The following is a 16068-nucleotide window of genomic DNA, read 5'->3' as shown; positions in this document are numbered from 1 at the left end:
ATGAAACCTGGTTTATAGAATCATCTCTATGGCAGGCAGTAATATCCTCAAGATTTGTAGGCCGACACCAACAGGAACAAATCCCAGCACATCCTCTAATAAACTGACTAATCCCACACTTCTGCAGAAACAAGTACTAAAAAGCATGAGAGATTAAGGGCTAGATTCACTAAAGCCTCCTTACCTTTCTGATTCGTGGCCGAATCTTTCCCGGGCGACCGATCCACCAAGCCTCCTCATGCAAATGTCACAGATTGGAGGCCCGCCCCACAGCGACTGCACGGATCACAGCAGAGCGATCCCGACGCATGCGCAGACCTTCTTCTTTGCCTGTAGATGGTCTGCGCATACGCTTGCTGTCAGTCAACAAAAGTTTGTTTTTTTTATTTTTTGACTTTGGACTTTTAATTTTTGACTTTTTTATATGCGAGCCCGTGGTTTTAACCCATGGGTTTAAAGCGGGGCTGCATTGCGGCGTGTTCTGGAACAGATCAGAACACGCCGTACTGCAGACCCGCTTTAAATCTGCAGGTTAAAACCATGGGCTCGCACTGCAGAGAAGGACGGCAGAGCAGGAGAAGTCAGACAGCAAAATCAGGAGAAGTCGGGCAGCAAAAGCAGGAGAAGTCGGAGTAACAGAGCAGGAGAAGTTAGGGCGGCAAAAGCGGGAGAAATTGGGGCGACAAAAGCAGGAGAAAAATGGCAGCAAAAGCGGGAGAAGTCGGGGTGGCAATAGCAGGAGAAGCAAAGAGCAGGAAAGGACGTGAGTGACTGGTCTCCAGCAGTCGCTTCTTTTTTAATCGGCCAGCCCAGTCAATGTTCCTGAACAAGTTTAGTGAATCGAGGCCCTTCCTACTTTGCATGCTATTTCCCCTCATTTGCATGCGCGGGAGGAAGTTTAGTGAATCGGATCGGGATGAATCTAGCCCTAAGATCATTCTAAATGTATCCTGGCTTAGGAGTGAGGTTCATTACTGTCACAAAGCCATGTGAAGGGCAAGTCTATATTTAGGTGTCAATTCTATAAAGGAAAGTAGAATATGAACGTAACAAGGTAAAATATGAACCTATAATTTAGGCATGAGCACTGGTCAGCCACAGAGCTGCTGTTAATGCTCGAGCCTGAGTGCACCCCACTTGTGCTCTGCTCATGTGTACACCCCACCTTTCTGTAGAATAGTGATATTTACACATATATGTGATGCCTAAATGTTAGAGACCACTTAATACAAATTACTCGCTTGGAGACATTACCTCCATGCAATATAAATCCTATGATGAGTTCTAATGAACACTTGTGTCCCTACTGACAACCCATAAGGAAGTCAATGTACCAGGAATCATAAAATTCTAGATGAGACCAGTCCAGTTCTCCAAGTAAAGACAAATAGGTTTGATCTAGGCAATCATAATACCAACACTGAAAAGTACAGCAGACACTTAGGCAAAACACAATGGAAATGCCCTGTATCAGTAATGTTTTTCTCCTGGGTAAACATGAGAACTTATCATGAACCAGAGTAAATGGAATGTGCAGAAATGCATCCTGTACATCAAAAAACACAGAGATAGCCAGCTCCCTGGTCTAACTGCTTGAAACAGAATAAAGAAACTCCTTCCTAAAATGCTGAACTTGCCCAGGCTTGTTCAGTTTAGAAAATAAGAACATTAAGATATGCCATACAGTGTAAGACCTCAGGTCTATCATGTCCAGCATCCTGTCTCCGACTGTGGCCAATCTGGGTCACTAGAAGTATGCGGCAGATCTTGAAGAACAGATTCATTCCTTGCAGCTCTCTCCCAGGAATAAGTAGTAAGTAATCTACCAATTTCTAGCTGGCTAATAATTGTTTATATATGGCTTTTTTTTAAATAGGAATTTGTCCAAATCCTTTTTTTCCTACTTAGTTATGTTATATACCTTGAATATATTCCTCTGACAGCAAATCCAACAACTTGTATGTTTTCAAGCAATAAACAATATTTCTCCAATTCGATTAAAATCTGTTATCTGTTACTTTATTATTATTTATTAAGTTTCAAATAACATACAAACAAACTTTGCTTGAATACAGATTTAGAAATCAAAATCCACTTAATGTGGCACAAAAATACTAAGAAATTATACTTAATTATTTAGTCCACTAATTCAAAAATCCAAGAAAAAGGAAAAATAAATAGGAATTATACTATCAAAAAGGACAGTTTTGGAAAACAAAATCCAACATCTAGTTCATTAAACTGTGGGTGATGTTATTTAACCAGTCATCACTCCCCCCTCCTTCTTTGGCCACAATAAATCCCAAAAATTGTTTCAGTTAAAAAAAAAGAAAATTTTTCCCTTCTTTTAAAACACAGCCGTTAGCAGGAAATTTCAAAACAAAGCTTGGACCCTTGGTCTATATATAAAAAAGTATTTTCTTCTCTTCTGTGTCACTTGAGATATATCAGGAAACAACTGATTTATTTAACCGAAAAATTTATCATTCACTTGAACCGGTTTTCAAGGGTGATGATGCAGAAGAACTAAAAGAAATCTCGGTGAATCTGAAAGATGTACTAAGCCAAATCGACAAGTTAAAAAGTGATAAATTGCCTAGACCGGATGGTATATAATATACCCCAGGGTATTAAAAGAACTCAAACATGAAATTGCTGACCTGCTGTTAGTGGTCTGTAACCTGTTGCCAAAATAGTCTGTAGTACCTGAAGATTGGAGGTTGGCCAATGTTAAAAACGCCAAATTTTAAAAAGGGCTCCAGGGGAGATCCGGGAGATTACAGATCGGTAAGCCTGACTACGGTGCTGGGCAAAATGGTGGAAACAATTATAAAAAATAAAATTATGGAACATGTAGACAAACATGATTTAATGAGATGGAGTCAGTTTGGGTTCAGCTGAGGGAGATCTTGCCTCACCAATTTGTTTGACTTCTTTGAAGGTGTGAATAAACATGGATAAAGGTGAGCCGGTTGATATAGTGTATCTAGATTTTCAGAAAGCTTTTGATAAAGTTCCTCATGAGAGGCACCTGAGAAAATTAAAAAGTCATGGGATAGGTGGCAAAGTTCAGTTGTGGATTAGGAATTGGTTATCGGACAGAAAACAGGGGGTAGGGTTAAATTGTCACTTTCTCAATGGAGGAGAGTAAACAGTGGAGTACCGCAGGGGTCTGTACTGAGACTGGCGCTATTTAACCTATTTATAAATGATCTGGAAATTGGAACGACGAGTGAGGTGATTAAATTTGCAGATGACACTAAACTCTTCAAATTTGTTAAAATGAATGCAGATTGTGAAAAATTGCAGGTGGACCTTAGGAAATTGGAAAACTGGGCATCCAAATGATTTAAAGCGGGGCTGCACTGCCTTCTTTTTTCCATGGCAGGGCATTCCCATTCCTCCAACATCTGGGCAGCTTGCTCCATCCAATTTTCATAATCATCTTCCCCTCCAGGCATAGGAACTGTGCCTAAAAAGTTCTTAACTTCTTATAGACAGTGTTTTCTCTTTGATTATTTTCTATCATCCTTCCTATTGCTAGAATAATAGAGGCAGTGTCACTATAACTAGTTTCTCTGAGACTGAGCATTGGTTTAATGTCAGCTAGTGTTCTATCTTGCTGATTTAAACATTCATAGAGTTCCTTCTCTGTCTGTTTTAAGCGATCACTAGCTTCCTTCACCGACAGAATCTTCCAGGGTGTGGCCTCATTGTATGGTATAATTTTATCTGGAAGTGTCCTAGGGCCTGTGTCATAAGGGCATACACACAGGACTAGTAATTTTTCCTGTGTGGTGTCTCTCATCCTTCCTAGGATTTTTATACCTTCTACTTTTGTATGTCTCTCTAGTATAGTCTGAATTTCCTGGGAACTAATTGACAAAGGAACCTCTTATAACAGAAAGGCCCTTGCAGAATCAATCCCCTCTCCTGAAAACCAATTTCGTAAAGTTTGTATTGCCATTTTCAAAGTAATACACAAAAGCACACAAACCAGTTTCTATTTCAGACCTTTTCTTGTATTTATTTTATTTTCAAATCCCTGCCACTTTGACACAGCAACCAATGAGCTTTAAAGTGGCTAGAGTGCAGTGCATCAAAATACACCAAAATTAAGATAAGCTCTTTGGGATAGGCGCCATTTGTGTAGCCCCTAGCCTCCTATAGTACCCTGTGGTTGCTTATGTGCATAGGAAGCAGGCCAGAAGAACACTATCAGGTAAAGGAGAGTAAAAAGGACAAATAGAAAATTCCCCCTTTACCAGTATATTCAGGGTTCTGGGTCGCTGATCCCCAGAGTTATATGCTTAGAGAAATTCTCTGCCAGCTCCCACAAATCTATTAACCAGAGAGATTCAAACTGTTTCTCCCTTCTCCCTTCCCCTTCTCCTTCTGACTCCAACTGCCTCTCTCTGCTTTTCTCTACACTGTTTTATCAGGCAGAAAAAAAAGGAACTCTGACTTGTTCAAAAGAGCCAATAGTATCTCTCTGCCCCTGGCAGTGGGAGGTGTCCACACAGTGTGCATAAGAGCTTCACTGTTGCCATGACATCAGAGGCTTGCCTTCTGAATCTCTGCACTTACATTCAGGGAACACAGTAATCCCCCTCCTCACATACATTTTGACCTTTTTTTCCAATCTTTTTATATCCATCACATGGAGCTCCATCCCACCTTTAATTCTGTGGTGCCTTGCTATGCTTTCTTCAATCATACAGCCTACATTTACCACTACCGGAACCTTTCATTTATTCATTTTCGTCTGTGTCCTCTTTTTGCTAGTCCCTTTGACATTGCTTCAGCTCCAAAGTGCAATTCATCTGTTCTTCATCCCACCTCTGCTGCTCCTACCAGCCCTATCTCAGGTCTATGGCCCGATTCCTTTTGATCCAAAAGATGCTCTGATGCGCCCTGTAGTGCTGATTTGGGGCACCTGTTTGCTTTCGAGAGCACAGCCTGATAGGTGCCAGTCTAGTGGTTGCTTAGGTGAACAAACACCTTGGGTTTTTCTGTCCCTGGACTAGATATATATGTCAAATGCTCTAAGATGATAAGTAGCATTATAGCTCTCTTCTGATTCCATCTTCCTTCTATTCTCAGCGGATTTATTTAGAGCCAAAGCACCCTCTTTGGAGAGGAGGAGTAAGCTACTGGTTAAAGCAGCAGAGTTTTAATTCTGCTTCTCCCTCTGATAGTATATGCATCCTTATGATATTAACCTATTGCAGAGAAAACCAACTAATTAGACTAGTGGAGATATTATATACTAAATATACAAAGAGAGGGTAGGAAAAGCATAACACTTTCATGGGTGAAACAACAATAGCTCCTGCTCCCCAATCATCAGCACAAAAACCTCACCCTCCAAAATATTTAATTTAATTTTTTGTTTTATCTTCAACAGTCACTTTTTATATCCTTCATTATCACACTCAAAAAAAGTATAGTCCATCATCTTCATAACCACTTAGTCAAAAAGTGTCAGCAGCGTAAATTGTTCAACAAAATCAAAAATAGAACTTCTTTGTATGCATCACTTCATATTATTAGCATACAGTATATTGCATCCACATCCTCTGAATTTCATTGAAAATGTTTAAGCTGCTTTGTTCATCCCAATGCAGCCAGGCTGAAATCTTTGCCGCTGCATCAGGGATCTCTATTCAGCATCTCTTCATTACTCATAATATTGCCACTGGTCTAATTGCAAAGGGCATTCAATAATTTATCTACCTGAGTATGAAAGAAAGAAGCAAGTATGTTGAAATAAGTCTGTGCATGCTGTGACATGTCTCAAGGTTACTCATGCATAGTTGTGGCTCAGTGCAAGACTAACATTCCAAGAGACAGGATGTTAGGTGTAAATCAATTATGAAACTACTAGATTTGGAGCAATGATCAGTGATAAAATTTCTCACAAAAGAAGGGAAAAGCCAAAGGAGATCCATGAACGCATAACCGCAGTTTATTGTGAGTCAGCCCCGTCATCCTACAATTTAAAATTTTGGAGCAAGCAGTTTAAGTGAGAGCAGAAAGTCCATTTAAGATGACCCTCACGCTGGATGGCCTGTGGAAGCAACTTCCACAGAAATGTGCAAGAAAGTCAAGAATATAATTTTGTCAGACAGATGAATTAAGGTTTCCCAAATAGCTGAAGAAATGGGCATCTTGGCATGTACAGTTTGGAAAATAATTAATAAAAAGTTCAGCATGTCCAAGATTAGTGCGACATGAGTTCCAAGAATGCTAACACCATGTCAGAAGATCACAAGGCTCCAATGCTCTCAGGAGACCTTGGAGATGCTGTGTGAAGACTAAGTGAATTTTTTTCAGCATTTCGTGACTGGAGATGAGACTTGAATCTGTCACAGAGATCATGAGTCCAAAATGGAGTCAATGCAGTGGAAGCACAAGTCATCCCCCACCCCAAAAAAAGTTCAAGACAGAAAAATCTGCAGGCAGAATTATGGCAACTGTCTTCTGGGATAATGAAGGACTTTTGCTTCTGGAGTTCATGCCACACAAGGAAACCATAACCAGGGAGAGTTATGGCAACACAATGATCACTTTGCGGGAGTTAATCAAGAAGAAAAGATAATGTGCTAGTACACATGTCACGACAATCACAGGCTGCCATCGAGAATGTGGGTTTTAGCAGCTGAACCATCCACCCCTACAGTCTTGACCTGGCTTCCTTGGATAATTTCCTGTTCTGAGTTTTGAAGAAATCTCTCCGTGGACTGTGGTTTTTAAGTGATGAAGACATCAAAGAAGGTGTGACATCCTGATTTGAAGATCAAACAGAACAATTCTTTTCAAAGGGGTTAAAGTCATTGCAAGAAAAGTGGATGAAGTGTATGAGCTATCAGGGGGACTATATTGAAAACTAAAACAAAATTTTTTTTGAAAACTCTTTTGTTTCCTACTGAGGTAGATAAATTATTGAATGCCCCTCGTAGGTGGGGAGGGTGGGGGGGTTCTTGTGTGCAATAGATTGATGTATTAACTGGAACACTATACTTTTGAATATAGGCAGTCTCCATTTTACGAACATCCAACTTACATCGGATTCGTACTTATGTATGGGGGTCCTCGTTCTACTTTTGGTGTTCCAACTTGCCCCTCTCCCTCGAGTCCCAATGAGCCCCTCTCCCGCCCTCCTGTGTCCCAATGTCCCCTTCCCTCCCTCCTTTCTGTGCCACAAGTACATGCCTCCCTCTCACAGGTGTTTACCTTCTTCTGGCCGGCTCCCTCCTCCTTCTAGCCGCAGTTGTTTCTCTGCATAAAGCAGCATAGATAAGCAATGCCTCCACTGGGTCAGATCTGAGGTCCATCGTACCCAGCAGTCTGTTCACACAGCGGCCCAACAGGTCCAGGACCTGTGCAGTAATCCTCTATCTATACCCCTCTATCCCCTTTTCCAGCAGGAAATTGTCCAATTCTTTCTTGAACCCCAGTACCGTACTCTGCCCTATTACGTCCTCTGGAAGCGCATTCCAGGTGTCCACCACACGTTGGGTAAAGAAGAACTTCCTAGCATTCGTTTTGAATCTGTCCCCTTTCAACTTTTCCGAATACCCTCTTGTTCTTTTATTTTACAAAAATTTGAAGAATCTGTCCCTCTCTACTCTCTCTATGCCCTTCATGATCTTGTAAATCTCTATCATATCCCCTCTAAGTCTCCTCTTCTCCAGGGAAAAGAGACCCAGTTTCTCCAATCTCTCAGCATATGAAAGGTTTTCCATACCTTTTATCAGACGTGTCGCTCTCCTCTGAATCCTCTCGAGTAACACCATATCCTTCAATATTGGACACAGTACTCCAGATGCAGACGCACCATTACCCGATACAACAGCAGGATAACTTCTTTCGTTCTGGTAGTAATACCCTTCTTGATTATACCTAGCATTCTATTCGCTTTCTTAGCAGCCGCTGCGCACTGTGCTGTCGGCTTCATTGTCATGTTCACCATTACCCCCAAGTCCCTTTCTTGGGTACTCTCATTCAGTAACATCCCTCCCATCGTATAGTTGTACCTTGGGTTTCTGCTTCCCACGTGTCGGGTTTCTGCTTCCCATGTGTAATACTTTACATTTCTCAACGTTGAACTTCATCTGCCGTTGAACTTCATCGCCCATTTCCCTAGTTTGTTCAAGTCCCTTTGCAATTCTTCACAGTCCTCTTTAGTCCGAGCTCCACTAAATAGTTTGGTGTCGTCCGCAAATTTTATTATCTCACACTTCGTCCCTGTTTCTAGATCATTTATGAATATATTAAATAGCAGCGGCCCGAGCACCGAACCCTGCGGGACACCACTCGGCTCCTATACTTGTCTCGCAGATGAGCCAGAAGCCTTCTGTCTGCCTTTGGAGGAGTTTCCTTCAATGTCAGAGGGAAGGCTTCCGGCTCAGCTGTGGGACGCGCAAAGGAGCCGCTGCCCGCGGTTTTGTGCAGACAAATTACTGCAGCTGGAAGGAGGAGGGATCTCGCCAGTATACGGCAAACACCCGTGGGAGGGAGGCACATACTTGGAGCAGAGAACGGAGGGAGAGAGGGGCGTGTTGGGGCTTGGGAGGGAGGGAGAAAAGCACGTTGAGACTCAGGAGGACAAGAGCACAAACTTTGGACAAGGATGGAGGTAGGGGGCATGAACTTGGGACACAGAATGGAAGAATGGAGGAAGTAAGGGAAAGATGCTGAGATGGGGAGGAAATAGAAAGGGAGAATTGGATGTCTGAGTGAGAGGGAAAGAGATGGTGCACATGGGGAAATGAAGAAAAGGAGAATTGTTGGGCATAGGGATGGAGAGAGAATTAATGGACATGGTGGTAGGAGAGGAGATAGAGATGCATGGGGAAGAAAGAGAGATAAGAGGGAGTAATGTTGGATGTGGTGGAGAAGGAACAGTGGGATGGATGGAAAGGGATGCAAGAGGGGCCTCAAGGAGGTGGGGTAGGTAGGAAGAATACTAGGATCCAAGTTACATACAAATTCAACTTAAGAATGGTTTAAAAAACAGAACCCAGGGACTGCCTGTATTTAGTATTTGTTCCTTATGAATATACATAGCATTACCTCAGCTGTAAGCTCTCAAGGATAGAAAAATACCCATCATACTTGAAATATAACTCACTTTGATCTGAGACTTAGAAAGGTACATAATCAAATTTAAAAACAAAACCATTCCAGCAGAATTTAACTGTATCTTTTTGGTAACCCATTCAGCTTCAGAAACTTGAAATCATGTCTCACAAATGTCACAGCATCTATTTCTGTGAAGTGGCTTGCTCTCAGTCACTGTAAAATCTGAGCCAGTCCAAGATCCAAGGGACAGCTGCATGGACAAATTAGTCGGTGCAAGCAAGAGTGCTACTTGAGAAAGCCACCACAGACTAAAGCACACAAGGACTCCTTTCTTCTTTGGAAAAATTCTATTCTGGGTTCATCACTATCCCTGAGAAGCCAAACTGGAGTTCTACTTTAATCAAGGGCAACATGCAAGACTAAGGAATAAGTGGCAGGCACTGCCTTCCCTTACAACATCCTTACAAAATTAAATCTTTTTCTTTTTTTGTTAAGGGAAATGTAACTTCTTATAAAATTGTTTGTCATTCTTAAAAGACTTGGGGCTCCTTTTACTAAGCTGCGTTAGCGTTTTTAGCACATGCATTTTAGCACGCACTAAACCCATGCTACGCAGCTAGAACTAATGCCAGCTCAATGCTGGCATTAGTGTCTAGTGCGCGCGGCAATTTAGTGTGCGCTATTCTGCGTGTTAATGCCCTAACGTGGCTTAGAAAAAGGAGCTCTTGGCTTTCAAGAAGCTTCATCCTGCAGTCCAAAACGGAAGTGATTTATAGTAAATCAAAAAACCTAACTGATGGAATATTGTGATTATGGAGCATTTGAGAAGACTAGATGCTGGATGGATTATTTCACCAAGAACAAAAACACTGTGGAGAAGACGATGTCCAAGATGCAGGCTTTATTGAAAATACAGTCAGTTAATCCACATGACGAGATGTCTAGGACCCAAGTAATGGGGACTATGGTCCATTACTTGGGTCCTAGACATCTCGTCATGTGGATTAACTGACTGTATTTTCAATAAAGCCTGCATCTTGGACATCGTCTTCTCCACAGTGTTTTTGTTCTTGGTTGACCTTTGGTTCTGTGGAGTATTAAGGGTCAATTTTTGCTTGTGGATGGATTGTTTCTTCATTTTAAAGAATGTAACTTTATAATCCACCTTCGATAAAGGCAAGAAAGAAAGAAATCTTATACAAAAGAAATGCTGGCCTTCAGCATGTTATTTGAAGAACTGTAAATTACACAATTTGACTCCAAAATGGTGCCTACAAGTTGATGAAGCACAGTTTGTCTGCTGAGGATGGCTGCAGAAGTGTTTAATGAGTCTCCTTTCCTTAACAGCAAAGAATACCAGCAGCCTGACTGAAGCTCAAGACAAAAGTTGCTGCCACTGCTGGGCCATCAAGACCTTTGTGAGGAAGACTTAGGTCCCGATTCTATAAACAGCGTCTAAAAACATAAGTGCCAATAAACGCGCTACTTATCACATGCTAAATTTTAAGTTAGGCGCTATTTATAGAATCACATCTAAAGTGGACTTAGGCGCCAGCAGGCATCCTAACGTAAGCACTCCCTATTTATGCCAGGATTTTCTTCGCTTAAATACCGATGCCTAACTCCAAAACAGGTACCTACATGCTAAACATGCCCGCTCACAATCTGCCTCTAACCACGCCAACTTTCTGGTAGATGCCTACTGATCTAGGTGCTTATTGTCCAATTAATTTTAATTTAAGTCAGTTATGAAGTGCTAATTGCTTGTTATTGGTGCCGATCTAGCTTATTAGCAGTATTAGTCATTCCTATAAGTGTCGGAGCTAATACTGCCTCAGCCGGTGATAAAAAAAAAAGCCTAATGCAGCTTCGTAAAAGGTGTGGGGGGGGTGGTAAGTTAGGCACTTAACTTTAGTCATCTTTTATAGAATCTGGGCCTTATTGCTTACTTCTGAACTTCCCGGCCCAAAGCTAGATAGGAAGGACTACTAGAGGTGGAGGAAGTGGGACTAAAAGGACATCTGGTCTGAATAAGCTGTTCACTATTATACACACCCCTCCCCTTCTTGCCAAAACGGTACAACCCAAGGGCCATTGTTGCTGGGGAGTCTAATAGAAGAGTACAATAACCCTATATGAGGCAAAACTACATTTAAAGTTAGTACACTTTTGTCTTTAGTTAACCATTCTAAACTCTGCTTGAAATTAGAAAACACTTTTTTAAAAAAAATAATTTTTGATGTATATGTAAGAATATAAAATTAAGAATATTTCATACTCACACTGCAGAGCCCTCAGAATCTTGGACAAGGCTTTTACATCTGAAAGTAAGAACAAGAAAAACACAATTTACTATGGATATAGCACAATATTTTACTGTAGGGCAAGAACTAATTAGCAAAAGGAAGCACAGAAAGCCAACCAAATTTTCCCCCTCTCTTACTCTATCCCACCTGTATAACAAATGATTACACTCAGTAAAAAAGTTTTCAAAATGTAAAAAACTTTCATTACACCATCAAATAAATCGGGATGGTAAATCGGCAAGTTATGAGGATACAGAGATGAAGGAGGAGACAAAATTTGAAAGGCTATGCACACAATTATTTGATCCTAAAATTTTGAACCAGGATGCTTTAACAATAGAGTCTGCCCTGGATAGGGTTATTATCTCATAAACAGAGTACAATGAAAGACCCATAACTGGAATATGCCCAGAAAACAAAATAAAACTTTTTAGATGCAAAAGACAGAACTATACCTTATGATAAAGCTCATATACATTAGAGCAGTGTTTTTCAACCTTTTTTGGGCAAAGGCACACTTGTTTCATGAAAAAAATCACAAGGCACACCACCATTAGAAAATGTTAAAAAATTTAACTCTGTGCCTATATTGACTATATATAAAGTAATTCTCTTGAATAGGAATCAAATAAACACAAAGAAAGTATTTTATAATTACTTTATTATGAAATATTAAGTAACAGAATAGTGAAAAATTATAAAATACTTTATTCAGTGCGAAACCTGGGCCTGTTTGGCTGAACACAAAGCTGATATTCTGGCTGGAATCGAAGAAAGACACACACGTAGCTCTTCGTCAACAGCTCTCAGTCTCTCTCTGTATTTGGTTTTTATAGCATACAAAAATAGACAAATATACCCTCCATCCTTTTTATTAAACCACAATAGCAGTTTTTAGCGCAGGGAGCTGCGCTGAATGCCCAGCGCTGCTCTTGACGCTCATAGGCTCCCTGTGCTAAAAACCACTATTGCGGTTTAGTAAAAGGTGACCATATTGTAAAATATAAACAGCAGATATAAATTCAGAACTGTGCATAGTAAGTGAAGGGAAGTTTTCATCTCTGGGAATTTACCCAGTTAACTATTAAGTTATTTGGGCAAATTCCTTTGAAAACTGTGGTAATACTGCTTCCACTTTGCTAAATTTAAAATAAAATCATTTTTCCTACCTTGTCTGGTGATTTCTGGTTGCACTTTCTTCTTCTGACTGTGCATCCAATCTTTCTTCCCTTCTATCAGCCTGTATGCTTTCTCTCCTCCACACCTCATTCCCTCCCCCAACTTTTTCTTCCTCTCTCCCTGACCTTTCTTTCTTTTTTTCTGTTTCTCTTCTTTCCTTCTGTTTCCCTGCCTGCCCCCTTTCTTTCTTTCTCCCTGCCGTTCCCCAAGCCACTGCCACTGCCGCTGCCATCGGGGAACAGGACCCACCAATGGATAACAGGCCCCAAAGCCAACGCTGACGCATGCTCTCCCTGACGTCAATTCTGCAATCGGAGAGGAAGTTCCGCCCAGCCAGGCAGCGATTGGCTGGCCCGAACTTCCTCTCCGACTGCAGAATTGACGTCGGGGAGAAGAAGACTTATCGGCTCGATAGATTAGATCGCCAAGACAAAGTGAGTCCTGGGTGATCGACTCACTTTGCCTTGGCGAGCTACTGGCGCCCCTGCCTCGGGCCCCCTGTCAGCTCCGGGCCCCTGAATGCAGGACTGGTAGTACTGCCCTAATGGCGGCCCTGCGGCACACCAGGCAACATCTCGCGGCACACTAGTGTGCCGCGGAACAGCGGTTGAAAAACACTGCATTAGAGAATGACACAGGGACAAATTTTTCCCCGAACCTGCAGGAACTCAATTTCCTCATCCCATTCCCATGAGTTTTGTCACTGTCCCTGCCTTATCTCTGCCCCATTCCTGTAAGCTCTGCCTTAACCGCACAAGCCTCGAACACTTATGATTTTAAAGTGTTTGAGGCTTGTGCAGTTGAGGTCAGAGCTTGAAGGAATGGGGCAGGCACAGGAAAAGAAAAAGAACTCACCAGGACGTAAAAATGAGTTCCCAGGGGGGACGGGAAAAATTTGTCCCCATGTCATTCTCTAATATACATGTAACTGAAATGCAAGGAATACTGGGTGGGAAGAAGGTCCTGTGGAGTACAGACCTCCATAACAGGAAAAACATTCAGGAATGACTGTAAAAAAACATCATTAAAGGCTGACATCTGGTTAAAAAAAATGTCTTCTTGCAAACCTATCTCCTCTGTACCAAATTTGCTTTCTTTCCCCCATTCCAAAGCCTCATTGAGCTTGAATCAGTCTGAGAAATATTATTCTTTTCCCCTCCTAGCAAAGCTTTTGACACTGTTCCACACAGACGTCTAATAAATAAACTGAGTACCCTTGAGATGGGTCCCAAAGTGAAGGGCTGGGTCAGGAACTGCTTGAGTGGAAGGCGACAGAGGGTAGTGATCAATGGAGATCACTCTGAGGAAAGAGATGTTACCAGTGGTGTGCCTCAAGGTTCTCTTCTTGGGCCTGTTCTTTTTAACATTTTTATAAATGATATTGCTGAAGGGTTGTCAGGTAAGATTTGCCTCTTTCTGGATGATACGAAAATTTGCAATAGAGTAGACAATCCGGATGGTGTGAATAACATGAAGAAAGACCTGGCGAAGCTTGAAGAATGGTCTGAAATTTGGCAGCTAAAATTTAATGCTAAGAAATGCAAGGTCATGCATTTGGCTGCAAAAACCCGAGGGAACGGCACAGTTTAGGGAGTGAAGAACTTATGTGCACAACAGAAGAGCGAGACTTGGGTGTGATTGTATGTGATGATCTTAAGGTGGACAAACAGGTTGGAAAGGTGACGGCAAAAGCTAGAACAATGTTAGGTTGCATAGGAAGAGGTATGGCCAGTAGGAAAAATGAGGTATTGATGCCTCTGTATAAGACTCTAGTGAGACCTCATTTTGAATATTGTGTACAATTCTGGAGGCTGCATCTTCAAAAAGATATAAAAAAGATGGAGTTGGTCCAGAGGAAGGTTACTAAAATGGTGTGTGGTCTTCGTGATAAGGTGTACGGGAACAGACTTAAAGATCTCAATCTGTAGGAAAGGCGGGAGAGGGGAGATATGATAGAGTTGTTTAAATACCTACATAATATAAAGGTATATTACATTACATTACATTAGTGATTTCTATTCCGCTTGTACCTTGCGGTTCAAAGCGGATTACATAAGAAGAGAGCTGGACATTTCCAGGAGGGTACATTACATTGGAGAATTTCTGGTTCAGGTACAAATTGAGGATAAAGATTAAATTACATTGGAAATTATTTCAGGTTACGTTACATAGAAAAGTATTCTGCTTCCTTACATTGGTAGATATTGGTTTCGGTAGGAGAATTAAGTTTCAGGTTAATTACTTGGCTTTCTGGTTCCTTTTTTTTGGGACATTGAGGATATGGTGCCAGGGAGTGGGCTGTGCTTGGTCAAGTTAAAGAGGGGAATAGGAGGGGGAGGTTAAGTAGATTGTACATACTTTTTAAATAGAAGTGTTTTAATTTCTTTACGGAATGCTTTGAGGTCAGATATTGTGGTTAACAATTTGGTGATGGAGGGTTCAAGTTTTGCTGCTTGCGTTGCTAGGAGGTTATCATATAGCTTTTTGCGATGAGTGCCTTGAGTGGTGGGTAGGAGAATGGGGTCAGTGTTCTCCTTGTTTGGGTGGAAGGTTACGATTTAGGCGATTGTTTAGGTATGTAGGTGCAGTACCGTTAATTACTTTGAAGAGTAGACAGTATAGTTTGAATTGAATTCTGGCTCGAATCGGTAGCCAATGTGAGTCTAGGTAGGCATTGGTGATGTGGTCAAATTTTCCGAGGGAGTAGATTAGTCTGAGAGCTGTGTTCTGAACGGTCTGTAGTTTTTTGATCATGTTTGTGGGGCATGGTAGATACAGGATATTGCAGTAGTCTACAAGACCTAGTACAAGGGATTGAACTATGATCCTATATTGTTCTTTGTCAAAGAATTTTCTTATTTTTCTTATGTTGTGCATTGTGAAGAATGCTTTTTGGGTAGTTTTGTTGATTTGAGTCTGCGTTGAGTGAGGTCTGGATTGGTATTTGGTTGCTTTAATTTCCAGGTCTGTTATGGATGGATTTTTGTCTGTTTCTAGCATTAGGAATTTGGTTTTGTCCGAGTTTAGTTTCAGTTTGTGGTTTGTCATCCATTTTTCTACTTCTTCCAATATTATTTCCAGGTGTCCTGATGAGGTGAGGTCTTGGGTATCGTAGGGGAGGAGAATGGTTATGTCGTCTGCATAGCTGAAAGATGTTACGTTTAGGTTGTCTAAGGTGGTACCGAGGGAGGAAATGAAGAGATTAAATAGAATGGGTGATAGTGGAGACCCCTGTGGAACTCCGCATGGATTTGACCATGGGTCTGATTTAGTATCATTTGTCTTAACTCTGTACGTTCTTGTTTTGAGGAATCCTTGGAACCAGTTGTAAACCCCGCCTGAGATCCCTATTGCGTCAAGTATCTGGAGTAGTATGGTGTGATCAACTAGATCGAAAGCGGCGGAAAGATCTAGTTGGATAATTAGGATCCTGTATCCTTTACTGAGGTACTGTCGGCTATGTCTAGTAGTGTTGCTAGCAGTGTTTCTGTGCTGT

General features: G+C 41.4%; 1 protein-coding gene across 5 annotated transcripts in view; it reads right to left on the bottom strand.

The window, feature by feature from the left end:
- ZNF462 (zinc finger protein 462) overlaps nt 1–16068 on the bottom strand; it is a 475139-nt gene that overhangs the window by 306398 nt on the left and 152673 nt on the right. For all 5 annotated transcript variants that reach the window (XM_033918568.1, XM_033918594.1, XM_033918576.1 and 2 more), the window contains exon 2: nt 11370–11408. The gene's annotated coding sequence lies outside the window, so the exon portion shown is untranslated. The remainder of the gene's footprint in view (nt 1–11369; nt 11409–16068) is intronic.

The sequence above is a fragment of the Geotrypetes seraphini genome, chromosome 1, assembly GCF_902459505.1.
Source record: "Geotrypetes seraphini chromosome 1, aGeoSer1.1, whole genome shotgun sequence".
Classification (NCBI taxonomy): Eukaryota; Metazoa; Chordata; class Amphibia; order Gymnophiona; family Dermophiidae; genus Geotrypetes; species Geotrypetes seraphini.
The sequence above is the reverse complement of the archived record's forward strand: the minus strand, read 5'-3'. Positions and strand labels throughout refer to the sequence as shown.